This window comes from Phaenicophaeus curvirostris, chromosome 2, assembly GCF_032191515.1.
Source record: "Phaenicophaeus curvirostris isolate KB17595 chromosome 2, BPBGC_Pcur_1.0, whole genome shotgun sequence".
Lineage (NCBI taxonomy): Eukaryota > Metazoa > Chordata > Aves > Cuculiformes > Cuculidae > Phaenicophaeus > Phaenicophaeus curvirostris.
Genome location: NC_091393.1, coordinates 21,345,368 through 21,359,383, shown reverse-complemented (window position 1 = coordinate 21,359,383; position 14,016 = coordinate 21,345,368). Strand labels below are relative to the sequence as shown.

The 14,016-nt window shown below is 37.9% G+C and overlaps 1 protein-coding gene and 1 non-coding gene across 4 annotated transcripts in view; both read right to left on the bottom strand.

The window, feature by feature from the left end:
- The window catches only part of BMP5 (bone morphogenetic protein 5), a 58,678-nt gene that overhangs the window by 32,542 nt on the left and 12,120 nt on the right, over positions 1-14,016 (bottom strand). The gene's annotated exons all lie outside the window — the stretch shown is intronic.
- On the bottom strand, positions 3,361-3,428 carry LOC138718439 (U5 spliceosomal RNA). The gene has a single exon (XR_011337078.1). It is a non-coding gene; the product is annotated as a U5 spliceosomal RNA (small nuclear RNA).

Here is a 14,016-nt window from a genome sequence, read left to right as displayed (position 1 = left end):
AGGAGTTAAAGGCACAGTCCGGGTTTTGTATCAGATGTAACAGAAACCTCTACAATACCCCACAACAGCATTAATGAAGTTCTTTCAGGACCACTCACAACTGCTAAAAAAGCACTGGTAGCCACTTCCTGATGGGCCAAAAATTATTACAGTTCACATAGATAGTACTTATCTCTGTTTCCATGAATACCCAAGGAAGAGAGACGATGCCATCTGAAAGGGACACAAGTTCAACATTTTCTTGGGTCAAGACAGCATTTACAGGCCTGCTAGAACCTGGGAGCCGAAAGAGCCTGCAGAGATGAAGGGCTATAGGAAACAGGCAATGAACGCTGTGGAGGTCCCACTCTCCACAATGAAGCCAGAATTTCAAACTGCAAATTTCTGTCTTCCAATGTGCAAAAGATAAAAACAAATTTAGTCAACTTAAGATCTTGCATTGCATGGTAGACTGAAAAGAAAGCAGTGTCTGTGATGTTGCAATACATTGACTAATGACTAGAACAACAAGTTACAAAACAAGTTACCGCCAAGTTACAAAAGCGAAATGTTATTTAATGATATTATTTAAAACAAAAAATAATACACAAGTCTTGATCCCTTCTGCAGTCGGGGATGACTGCGAATGCTCAATAGGATATCTCTCAGGTATTTTATCCTTCTCAAATGGCATGAAGAAACAGGGTGGGCACAATGGCTGAAATAATTCTATTTCACATGCAAAAGCTTTTCAACACTGACAGCCCAAAAAAATACAGGTTAAGATTTTTAAGCATCCAGTTTTTCCAGAGTGTTCTCATGTCATTCCAGCTCTGCTCAGTTCATCTGCCAAAGTGCTTCTCTTTGGGACTAATCACAGCATTTAAAAACTGGTTAGGCAAAAAAATTAGGAAGTCCTTTTTTTAACCACTGGAGAAATATCATTTCTATAAGTGAAAATATCTGGAATACTATGGTCAATGCTGATTACAATAAAATTCTTCCTTTGGTCTCATTGATCAGGATTCTTAGCACCAACTTTTTAAAATGTTACTTTTATAACACCTGAAACTAATATATACAGCACTGTGGTTACATCAGACAAATCATGGCTCAGGGGAATATCATAAACACCTGTGTGTAAGATGGGAAAGAATGATATTTTCCACCCATGTGGCAAACTGATGAAATATTCATACAGTATTAACAATAAGTCCAGCTCCAAGAAGAATGAAGACATATTTGCACCAACGAGATAGATTGGAAAAGGGGTCACCTTTTACACCAAGTGAAAATATCATGAGCTAATTCTCGTTAACAAAAGCACTTGTCTTCCGGAAAAAAAATACAAGCAAAGCACATATATGGATGGACAGTATAGTAAGTAAACTGTGTTTTACCAATTCAGCTATAAATGTCTGATTAACTGTTGACTGAGCTTAAAAAAAAAAATCTAAAAAGTCCTAGCAATGAGTTTAGGTCATAGTGCATGAGGGACTATTAGACGCTTTCTTTCATTAGTGATTAGCTCCCCACTGACATGTGCTTTGCTTTGCTAGAGGGGTTGGTATGTGGTGACATGTAGGGAAAGTGAAAGCTTCTTTGGTAACGGGGGCACAAAGCAAAGATATGTGGTAATAAGCTGATTTTACAGTGTGTGATCCCAGGATCCCAGCTGGATTCACGAATAGTGAAGCTTCCCTAGTCAACTTAATGTCACTGTTTAACCACTAAATGTACAAGCCAAAGTGAAATGGAGGATCTTAGACCACTCCAAAATAGAGGAGCCCATTTATACCAATCTCACTGTATTTCACTGTTTGACTCTGAATTCTTTGCATAAGCACTAAGTAAACCAGTCAGTTTTAATCACTTGAAGGTGATAAAGGCTACAGTAAGCTAATACACTACAAAGACACTCGTTTACATCTTGAATATAATGAAACGATAGTTTATCTGCAGTGAACACTTGTGGTTATCTGACAAAAACAGGTCAAAGGTTCCAAGCGGTTTCTCCTGAAATTACTCAGTACTGCCTCTAATGACTGATAATTGAAAGCAGAGGCTGGAAATATCAAATGTGGTAGGTGACAGATAAGCAACAGATTAATGCAAGTGCTCTGTTACAGGACACTAAAAGGTCAGAGGCCCTAGGAATTAGCTATTGTGCTACTGTGAAAAGACAGACATCAAATAGCTGTTTAACTCATTCTTGCTCTTCTCACCAACATTCAAATTCTAGAACCACGTTGTCTCATCTACTGTTAGACTATTTAAATTATTCACTTTTTACAAAATAAGGCAACAAATGTTTTGTAGGGTGTGTGGATAGGAGAAAATATGTGAATCTAGAGCAGAATAAAGTGGTTTTTTAAAGAAAATACAGCTATGCTAGGTGTAAATGTTTTAATTAAGTGCATCACAGAGATGTTCACAAGCACATTCATCATAATATCATTCTGAGTTGAGGATACCAGATAATAGATTTTTAAATATATATTTTACACTTTGTAACTTTATTTAGGCATTCACACTGTAGAAAGTGAGCATTAACTTTAGAAAACAAGATTAAGCTCATCTCAGCAAGCATATCTTTCAACCTTTTACTCTGAAAGTCCTAAAAAGACAAAATCAAGTTTGATGAAGTAAATGGTAGCCTTCTTGTCCTGACCATTGTCCTTTGAATGAGAACTAGTCTTCTACAAAACATTTTAAATCAAAGGGATTCTTGAAAGTCCAAGTGTGATGAAAAATACTTTCCAAGTGATTACTAAAAAATATAAATACTTTCCAATTGATTATTAAAAAATATAAATACTTGTATAGGCACTGCTTTATTAAGTTTAATCTGTTTTATAGAATGGTAAGAATCCTGATCTGGAGCTGGGAAATCTATTTTGAGTTAGACCTTAAAATTGATAAAAATAGTCGCCTGTCCTTAAAGGATTGTTTTGGACACCCGAAATGGCTACCTGACAGTCAGTAGAGAGACACTTCTGTTTGTTAAGGGTCAATCGTCTTGCATCAGGCAGTAAGAACAGAAGAGTTTATCGACATTTCCTCTTCTGCAGCTCCAGAGAATAGAACTGAGAGATAGCCCTTGATCAGTCAAAGGGCTCTTCAATTCCTATCAGCTGCTTTCCATGACCGTATCCTAACTGCCAAGACACTGAGTAGCTCAGCAGAGGGACATCCTGGGCCACTACCCAGAAGAAATGCAGGAGTTGGTGGTAAAAACATGAACAAATAGAGATTTTATTCCCATGTCTGATTTTTTTATATTCCATTCGCTATTAGGCCCTTATTAGATAGTCATAGAATCATAGAATGGTTTGGGTTGGAAGAGACTACTTCATCTACTTCCATCTACGGACAGGTAAAAAATGTGTTCCTCTCCATGGAAATATTTAGTAAAAGGAAAAAGATTTATATGATCTAAAGAGAAATCAGAGTTTAAGGTATAGTATAAATATAATCATTCAACTGTTTTAACTGCCAAGCTTCAGAGTCATATGCCCATTTGCTTGTTCTCTTAGTACCAAATCTTCCGCTTTTCTATTTAATCATTTTCATCAACAGAGTGAGGGAGGGCTAGTGCATCCATGCATGTTCTGTAGCCAGTAGTAAGGGAAAATGCGTGATCTAGGCTTAACAACCCTTCACCTCCCTCCCATCTCCCTCCCCAGGCTGAGGTGGGAAAATACACTGCCCAGGATTCAGATATGTGTCCATGTGTCTTGCGGATGTTCCAAATTTCCTTTCTGAAGTGAGATCTTTTGGGAACTCACCTCGGATCAAAATGGATCAGCCCATCCTCAAAGCTGAAGAGCAGGCATATAAAGGTCTCTGAAGTCAAAAATATAGGCAGGAGTCAAAAATAGCTGTCCCCAAAACTATATTCCTCACGTATCCTAGCTTAAACATGAAACTCATTGTCAGATCTTAATCCAAATTTTGATCCCCTTCCAACTGAGGCAAAACTTTCCACAATCAGTGAGAATTTTGCTTAATTAGGGTGGGTCGGTTTCCAGAAACTTCACTTCTTTTTCATTGCATCAGTTCTTTTCCTTAAGAACAGTTTTATTGCAGTACTGTATATTTGAGTTGCTCTGTATTTATTATTATTAGACCAGTTGAATTTAAAGTAATTATAGATTTACAGATGTGGTTTTGAAAGAATGATGTAAATTGCTTTTACATAAAATATACTTTCTTATTAAAACACAAAGCAGAAATCTTGATGGGTCATAGTCTGAAGCAAGTCGCACTGCTATAAATTTAGAGTAATTTCACTAAATTCTTTACTTTCAGTCAGTTATTGACAACAGTGACCAGCATTTGGCTATTTTGATTAACTAAATCAGGGACAATTTGAAATTGTTTATGAAATATTGTGTAGTTAGTGGCAGTTTCAATAAATGAAAAATCACCTATTGTTTATTGCATCCAGACTTCTAGTGGTAGAATATCCCTTCCATAATTGCACAGACTGAACTGTAAGAATTGCAAAGTAATGCAAATCAAGATAAAGTCAATTAAAAAACATCTTGTGACTGGAACAGAACCTAGAACAAGAATTAATGAAACCAGAAACAATAATTAAAAAAAAAAAACATTGCCTGGACGTTTTGGTTTTCTTTCTTTATCCTTCCTAAAAGATATGAACTTTGATATTCCTTACTTCATAAAAAAAGTCAGTACATTTATGTATCTTACCAAAGCAGCTAGTATTACATTTTTTAAGAATGACCAGTAAAGTGCAGTCCTATTATTAAAATTCTGAGTTCTTTATTTTGTTGTTGACATAATTAAGATCTCATAGTTTCTTACTAATTAAGAAAATACACCTTTGAAAAAGTCAGAATCATAGAATCATAGAATCATACAATCACCAGGTTGGAAGTAGTTTGAAACACTAAATTATGAAGCTGGACTTTGAAATTACTTCATTGCTACTTTCTAATCCTCTCAAAAGATGTATGCAATGTATTCAACTTTATTTAGTAGGCAGCAACTAGCAAATAATGGCAGCTACCAAAACATAAATATATAAGTAAATATGTAAAAGGATACCTTCTTTCTTTTTCATTAATTATTTTAAGAATTAAAACTCAGTTAGTAAATAAATGCATTCAGCATCCACCCAGAGCATGTAAGATTTCCCAGGACCTGTATGATGGTGCCTGCCAGCAATGTTTATAAGCATAGACCTAAAGAAATGCCTCAACCAGAAAGGCATAACTCTGCTTGGCTTCCTTACATCTCCCAGGGGTTGTGTAGACCACAAGATTACCTATGATGCCTTTTTGTGACTTCACACTAAAACATGGGATAAAGAAGATGTTTTAGTGAGATTCCTGGTCTTCATTCAATAGCCAATGTTTTGTTGAAAAATTAATTAGTAAACGTGTTCTTCATTCAATTTACTCTTCTCTGTATCTTCCAAGACAAATGTTCTTGCTCAACAAGTCAAAACAAGTGCTACACTGCAGCTGCTCCAATAATAATTATACTCTGGAAGACTTTCAGTTTTTGATATAGAATAAGTGGAAAAACAACACCCTGCTTTTCTTATATTGATTTGATTCTGGTCAATGCAAGAGTAGGAATAAGTAACCAGAATAAAAACTTTTAGAAGTCAACAGAATCATGAGAGTTTAAGTCTTGATATTTTCACAATCCTAATATAGTTGACAAAATGATTCCTCAAAATCTAATTTTTCTTCTGGTTTCAACAGCATAAGACACTGTTTTCTTCAGCCTCCTGAATGCAAAACTTTCACTCCAGTTTTTCAACTGTGGCACAAAACACAACAAAAGATACACTAGATGTATGTGCTTTTTAATTCTACCAACAGTGGTAGAAAGAATCTCAGCTGAGTCTTCTTCCAAAAAATGTAAGGTTGAAAGTCCAGGTGGTTACAGCTTCTAGGATTAGCAGTAACAGATTATATTTGGACCTACTTCGTGCTGTCAGTAGATATGTGTGCCAGAAGAAAGAAACATCTCAACAAAGGTTCTGGGAGGAGGCAATGAAGACAAAATCACACAGTTGGTTATTTCAAATGTAACAAGAACAGACCCTCTGATTTCTTCATTGGTTTAAGTCATATTACATTACAAAGGTGCTCCAATCACTAGTACCTATTTAAAAATACACATCCACTAGTTTTTTTGTGGTATTCAGTTTCATCAGTGAGAAATAAGTCTTTACATGAAAGGACAGAACAGATCAAAGATCACTGTATTATGTAGTTCTGACATAATACATAGATCAATTAGCTAATCCTTACGTTACCATGCCTGAGGTTGTTAATTATGTCTGTACTTTCAATGATGTCTGTTTAGCCTGGGATTTGGCAATGCCAATACGTTTTGATACCATCTGTCCATTGACTTCCATTTTTTCTCGCATTTAATTTTGTTTTTCTCTAATCACAGATCGTCACAAAGAAAACTAACAATTATTCCCAGGTTTCTGACTGTGTGTGAAAGTCAGGATGTCAGATCAACACAACCTCAAGGTTAACAAATGACAGAAAAAAAGATCCCTCTTGGGTTCAGCTGCAACTGAACAGGAACAAAAGTTATACCCCTGGGATCCAATGGTCAGAAAATAGGTGTAAGTTATAACTGTTTTGACACTGTAAAAGTATACAGATGGAACATAACTTCTGAGAAGGATGAAAGGGCATATATCATCATAGGGCAACTGTCAGGGGAGTAAAAGCTAAACATTAAAGCCCGTTTTTATCTTCCCACATCTCCTTAGTTCCTGCTCATGTTAACCCTCTGCTCACTTCCACACAGAGGTGGCAAGGTACTCCACCATTTACCACCCGCATATGTCTTCTAATAAACTTCATCCAATTCCTACTGTAGAATTTGTCAGAAAAACTTCCATGTAAGTTGTGTCTGCATGCCAAACTGGATACGACTCGATAGGCACAATTTCCTGCTTACCCTGAGCTCATGTCTGAGCATTTTAACATCACCCATACCCATTAACACTGACCAAACATTTCACAAGCAACAGTCCAGCTACAACAACAATGAGGAAGGAAACCATCAAGAACATCTCATTTAGAGAGCAGAAAAATGGTTTTTACATATAAAAAAATTATTTTGATATATAATTTATAGGATATTAAATACATTTGAAAAAATAGCTGATTACAGGCTACTACCTCAGGATGGCTCAAGTGAATTCAGAGTTTCCTCAGACTTAGAATCTGTGTACACAAATGTACGTTGGGCTAATCACTGTGCTTACTGAGTCATCACTTTAAAAGCTAAAAAGGTAAAGAGATTGGAATTTCGTCTTATACAAGTTGTTTGCCCTCATTTTGAAGGCTTGCCCTTTGTGTACTTGTTATTGGCCAACACCAAAGACTGACCTCGGAGGCCTAAGAAGTGGTGCTGAGAAACAGAGTTATAGGGCCAGAAGCACAGCAGTGATGGGCCTTCCCAAACATTAAACGCAGAGGCAGACATGAAGAAGATGAGGAGGAAGAGTAGCCAGGAGACTGGGCAGTGGTGATGAGAAGTGGTACTTTCAGACAGCAGATTTTAACAGCCAGTTTGGGAGCTGACTGTGATTTTAACAGCTTGTTCCAAACACATTCTGTCGCTCTGGTAGTCTAATCTGATGATGATTTGTTCTCACAAAGAGAGATTATTTAACCCCATATAACTCCCTGTACAGAATACATCCCCTCAATAGGAAGGAAAAAACACCTGGGCTTTTTCCACTGCCAGAGAAAAGGAAAAGCAGTCTTCACAAAAAATATTTGTGCTATGAAAGACCTCAGATTACCTCCAGGTAACATGACAATAGGTGGTGATCCCTCATGGTAGGTTACTTTGGGCAGATTTGGGAAAAGATACACAGGAGTGTCAAATGAGATGAAAAGCAAGAAAACAATTTCAAAGGTAGAAAGAAAAAGTGCAACACCTTCAGCACAGGAAGTGTTCATCCAACAGTCATCTGAGCAAGGTCATCACTCAAAAAAAATAAGCAGGAATAATTGGTGTCAATGTATAAGACAAGAGTAAGATCCCCGTTCTCTGAACCATTCTATCACACAGTCACAGAGTGACTGAGGTTGGAAGGGACTCTTGATTTGAATTCTGTGATGAAGCCCTTTTACATTAGGTCTGTCCTGTACACATACACATACTAGTAAGCATATCCTTTGCCTTTTTCCATTTCTAAGGAATATATGGAGATATGGAGAAAGCAAAACACAACTGCTGGGAAACCAAAATTGTCTCAATGTACTCTTAATCTTAATGACATAGCTCCCTCCACTCTGATCCATCAATCTGCAACGTGAATTCAACCTGTTTGGTATTCATTCTAGCATAAACTGTTTCTGGATATTCCAGTAGCCATATAAACATAAAAAATATGTAAAACATTATTATTTAAAATATATTCACTTTAAAAGTTTTAATAAATATATGTAAAAATTAATCTTATTGTAAATGTGATCTCATTATGACTATTCAGCCTCAGTAAATATGATTATTAATTCAATATTTTAAGAAGTGATGAAAAATTACTTTCTGAAGACCCATGTTGTTGAAACAGATACCCTCAAGAACTATAAGATGACATCTGTTAAGAAGCACATCAAGGAATCAAGAAAAAGAAAGAGCTTTATTCTGAAATAATACCTAGCATTTAACTACTTTGATAAACAATACTATATTCTGTCATGTTGCATGTACCTCGCAAAATTCTGAAAAAAAATAACCAGGCTTCCTTGAAAGTCATCATATTCAACTGTTTGATTTCAGTTATACATACCATTGCTCAATACTGAGGGGTATTGGAACATTATGATATTTTGAACAACTTATTATGATGTTCAGCAGATTCTGTGTTTTATTTTTAATTATATAAGCTTCTAACTTATGTCAACATGTAAAAAAACTTTTAACTATATAAATGCAATTGTGTGCAGCTGAATTGAAGGTTTAACCTTTTCTACCTGAAAGACTTCCTGTACAAGAATACTATTCACTTTGCAGTGATAACCACAGGCATCACTCTCATTACAGGACTAAGTAACTTGTCCTTTTTATCTAGAATATGACTCATGCTCAATGGTAAAACTTTTACCGTAATGCTATAATTATGTGCAGTTTACTACAACAGACAATTCTTCATGGCACTTCATTCTCCAATCAGTCTAATTATCAGTGTTTTAATAAAATAAAATTGAAGGGTATTCTTTTGTCTTCTGATCCTCAAAAGCTTGGGACTAGATTTTCACTCAACATTAATCTTTTATAGTTTCCATCTCTTTTTGTCTTCGTTAATTTTAAAAAATCAAGTTTGCTATAATCTTATAAATCAAATTTGTGGAAAGTGAGCTATGGAACAACTACAATAGAGGAAGCCTTTATATATCTCATCTTCAGCGGGAAGAGAAGCAGTACAGTCAAGGCCATGTGTTTCTAAAGCCATCAAGCTACATGAAAAATATTATAAAATAAGAAGTGTTTGAAGTTGCCTTCTGAGCCTTTAGAGTGCCCATTTTCAAGATCTGCATCTGTTTCTGGATGTTGATTTGTTTTCATTTTTGTTTTTCTGCAACTACAGGGGATAATTGCAGCTCTTTAATGAAACTTTAGATGTGCCTATAAATCATGAACTCACAGAAAACCTCATAGCAAATATTTTACAACTCTCAAGAAGTTCCTGGGAACTGGCAGTTCTAGGGAAGTATAAGGAACTCTGAAATTTTTTAAAAATAACAGAAAGATCACTTGTAGCAACGGAGGTTCGTCTCTTTTACAACTTATGTGAACTTTAGTCCTTGCAGTGCTGTTGATAGGCCTCTCACTCCTTCCCTGATCTCTTTGGAGAAAACTCCAAGCTGAAAATCAGAGAGGAGATGCCCTTCTTGGAACACAGAATATTGTGTGATTTTATTCTCAGAAGTACCAAGGTTCCCAAAGAGAAAAGGAACAGTCTCAGGATTCAATGTTGCAGTCAACTGGACAAGTCACAGCCCCTGTTGACCTAACTGTGAGATTACTCAGCACCTCATACCACTGAATTCTGCTGTCGATTTAGTCTTCAGCTCTTTGGAGCAGATCCATAAACACTCCTCCTTATTTCAAAATGTTACAACAGGATGTAATTAAGTACAATTAACAAGGAGGTCAAACAGTCATCTGATAAACACTAGCCCAAACAGGCAGCTAGAAAGGTCAGGGCTGCTAAAGCCACGTAGTATCGATGGGAAAGAATATTATGATTTAAAAGGGAAAAAATCCTGATGACTAAAACTGAAGAGATTTACGTGCTTTCTATGTTACACACACAAAGCCGTGCACACAGGCTGATACACAGGCACACATGTGTCAGAGAAGCTGAAGTCTATACTCTGGGAACAAGAACTAACAATGTTGTTCCTCCATTGCACTGGACCTCAAATCTCAATTTTGGTGCTTTAATTCCAGTGTTTCCTTTTCTTCTTCATTGTTTTGTGAAATAGACTCCATGAAGAATAATGGATAGACTTGCCCTTATAGAAGAAGGTTTTTTAATGCCTTTCCTAAACTAACACTTGAGGTGATCAGGAGGAAACCCTAAGAGTTGCAAGGCTCTAAGGAGTGAAGTATTTTATAGAGTACACAGGCAGAGTGAAAAGAGGTTTCACAAGAAACCTATTCTAGTATTCTGCAAGCTCGAAGAGTGAGAGTGCACAGAGTTGAAAGCAGACACAGAAGTATTTGCTCATCCTCATTTTATGGGCTGGAAAACAGAGATACACTATTTTCATTCTCTGTCTGAGACTCTTCAGGTTTTTCCTATTTGGCTGCTCAAAATGTCACTCTGACTTCCAGGTTGAGGCCAGGCGGGGGACAGGACAGACTCACTGTGAAACATTTGCAAACATCCCTGTGCAAGGCAGTAAGGTAACTTAGTTGTGTCTAGCAGATTAACCTTCTGGATCACTAGCATGTTATGACTTGTAGTTATTGACAGATATCCCGGCTGAACCTTGGGAACAACCTTCCCAAAGCTTTGTTCCTACTGGATTTCAGCTACCATAAATCACCACAAAGACTACAGCTATCATGGGGCTCTGTGCTGGGCTTGCTCTTGCTCCAATGGCTTTCCACAGTACTGTTCACCCGCTCATTTGATTTCTCAGTTAATGCTTTTTCAAACCGTACCACCAGAACTCCATGGCTCCAGGCACCAGGTGCCATAAGGTGCCATCTGCCTGGTGGTCCAAAATCAGTCTTACAAATCACTCAATGTCCCTGCTTTTTCTTCTTCTGTAGCCTAGCTTTGCCAGGACAGAATTTAACACCTTTGCCTCCAAAACTGGTGGCATCCGTGTCACAAAGTTTAACACAATATCTTAAAAACTGTTTTACAATACCTCATAATTTAATACTCTACTAATATTTCCCCCTCATTTTTAAAGAAGGGATGATTTAAATGGACATGCTTAAACAAATCATTATTAATTTATAATAACTACTCTGGAACATAGGTACAGCCTTTCCAGATAATACAAATATAACTTTATTAATTTGACTACAGTCAGATACGTGAGAATTAGAACAACAATAATTTAATTTGATAGACGCAATGTACAAAGGGATAGATTCACAGAATCATTGATGTTGGAAAAGATGTTCTCATGGGGTCTGAACTGTTAAGCCAGAGGAAGATAAACCTAACAGAAAATTTGGGAATTCAAATTCCTATCTCCTTCTGATTCTCCTCCAAAAAAGGGATAGGTGGAATTTTGCTTCTGCAAAGGAACTGGTTGTCAGCTATGGATATATATCTTGTATCATCACTAGCTGTCTGGGTTAGTTTCCTAGGCTCTGGCTCATTAATAATTATTATGTAGTTTGCTCTGAATTACAGAGAGGAACAAAATAAAGCCACATTCTGGCAAGGCACCACACATGCCGTTGAGTTGTGTAATAGCAGTCGATAAATACAAGTTCACCATCAATTGCACTGGAACAGTTGCTCAAAAAGAGTTGGGAACTAAACATTTAGATTCAACTTTTGGAGCATCTCTCAGCAGTAGTGGTGAGTTTCTGAGTGGAGAGATGAGCTGTAAAACCTCTCCTTTTCTACTTGTTTTGCAGTCAATTTTTTTGTATAGAAACTAATTTGTAATTCAGTACAAAACACAAGCGAGCTACTGCTTGGTGTACCCCACCCACAAACTTAAATAATGTAGTTGTCAGGTTGACAAGTTCTGCCTGCTGTAGCATTTCTGTGTTTTATAGGAAATTTTAACCAGGGGTGTTATTTTAAGAGATGAGCAAATGGGGAAACCCCATGGCCTAGCCAATAAAATAGGAACTTTAGGTGCAATGGAGCACTCATAAATATGACTCAGAACAAGGGGATTCATTGTTTCTCCCTACCCCTTTTAGCTGCTCCTCTGATCTCAACCTCTCTGTGTGCGTCATGGCAGCCCTCATCCCTTAACCTGCGGTTTTTAAAAGCTAGCTTCTACGTTATTTATGGCTGCAAATGTTAGTAGCCTGTCTGTGTACTCCCTGCACACACATACTGAAGGGTGGAGGGAGCTGTATTTTATTTTGCAAGGATGAAAAGATTTGCCTGAGGAGCCAAGTGGCTGGGGAGGTTGAGGTAGTCACTCTGCCATGAGGGATTGAGATGAACACTACTGCCTTCACCTGTGAGGTTCAGTAGGAGAAACTTATACTGGAGAAATTTTACCTTTCGTTTTATCTATGTTCTCTCTCCTTTTCTCTTTGTTTGCCCTTTCTCTTTCTGCATGCACCTTCTTTTCCCCATCATGATAATCTGTCTTTCACTCTACTGGCATGGGAAATGCTCTCAGTGCTGCAAGCTGGTGAGGAGGGTGGAGAACAGGCCTTATGAGGAACGGCTGAGAGAGCTGGGGGTGTTTAGCCTGGAGAAGAGGAGGCTGAGGGGACACCTCATTGCTCTCTACAACTACCTGACAGGAGGTTGTGGAGAGGAGGGAGCTGGCCTCTTCTCCCAGGTGACAGGGGACAGGACAAGAGGGAATGGCCTCAAGCTCCACCAGGGGAGGTTCAGACTGGACATTAGGAAAAAAATTTTCCCAGAAAGGGTCATTGGGCACTGGAACAGGCTGCCCAGGGAGGTGGTTGATTCACCTTCCCTGGAGGTGTTTAAGGGACAGGTGGATGAGGCACTGAGGGACATGGTTTAGTGTTTGATAGGAATGGTTGGACTCGATGACCCAACCTGGTGATTCTATGATTCTATGTGAAGCATGGAGGAGTAGAACTAATGCTTCCAGTAATACCAGTCTCTGCAGTGGCTATTTCTCTGCTGTAAATCTTTCCCGTGCCCAGCAGGTCCATGTCCAGCCCCACATTGCTCTTGGCCTACCGAGAGGAGGGCTGTCCTCCCTCTAAGTCTTGGTTTGTGCTTTGCCATTTTTCTCTCATGCCTGCTCTCATTCCTCCCCTCTCCATCTCCTGCTTTGTCGCCCAGACTCACCACTTTTCAGCCTTTAATCTTTTCTGCAGCCAAATGCCACTGACATAAAATTAAAGTTCAGTGACCCTGCCTAGACAGTGGGGGTTAGAGACAGGGGAAAGGACAAGTAGTAGAGGATGGGGGGAAAGTGTGGGAAATAATTATAAAGTCTGGTAGCAGCCAGAGCTCTCCTGAAGCCCTGGGGAGCCTTTCTTTAGCTGGATGCTGCAATTGGCACTTCATAAACTGTTCATTCTCAGCTATGTAGAAACGCCAGATGACACCTAGAGTGATCAGACCGCAATCAATCAATTTTCTGCAAAACTATTAGTTTGTGGGCCTGTGAAAGCAAGCTGAAAGGAACTGCCCTAGCTAAAAGGAGAAGAAAGAGGAACTGCCCGTGTTGTAATTACCTCCATAACTCAGGCAGTAAGTAGGCAGGTGGCCATGGTAAAATTCTTTGCATAACTGAAAGTTCAGAGAAAATAATAAAAAGAGCAATAAGTGTGGGAGATTATGTATGTGCCAAAGTTTTCTTGTTATCT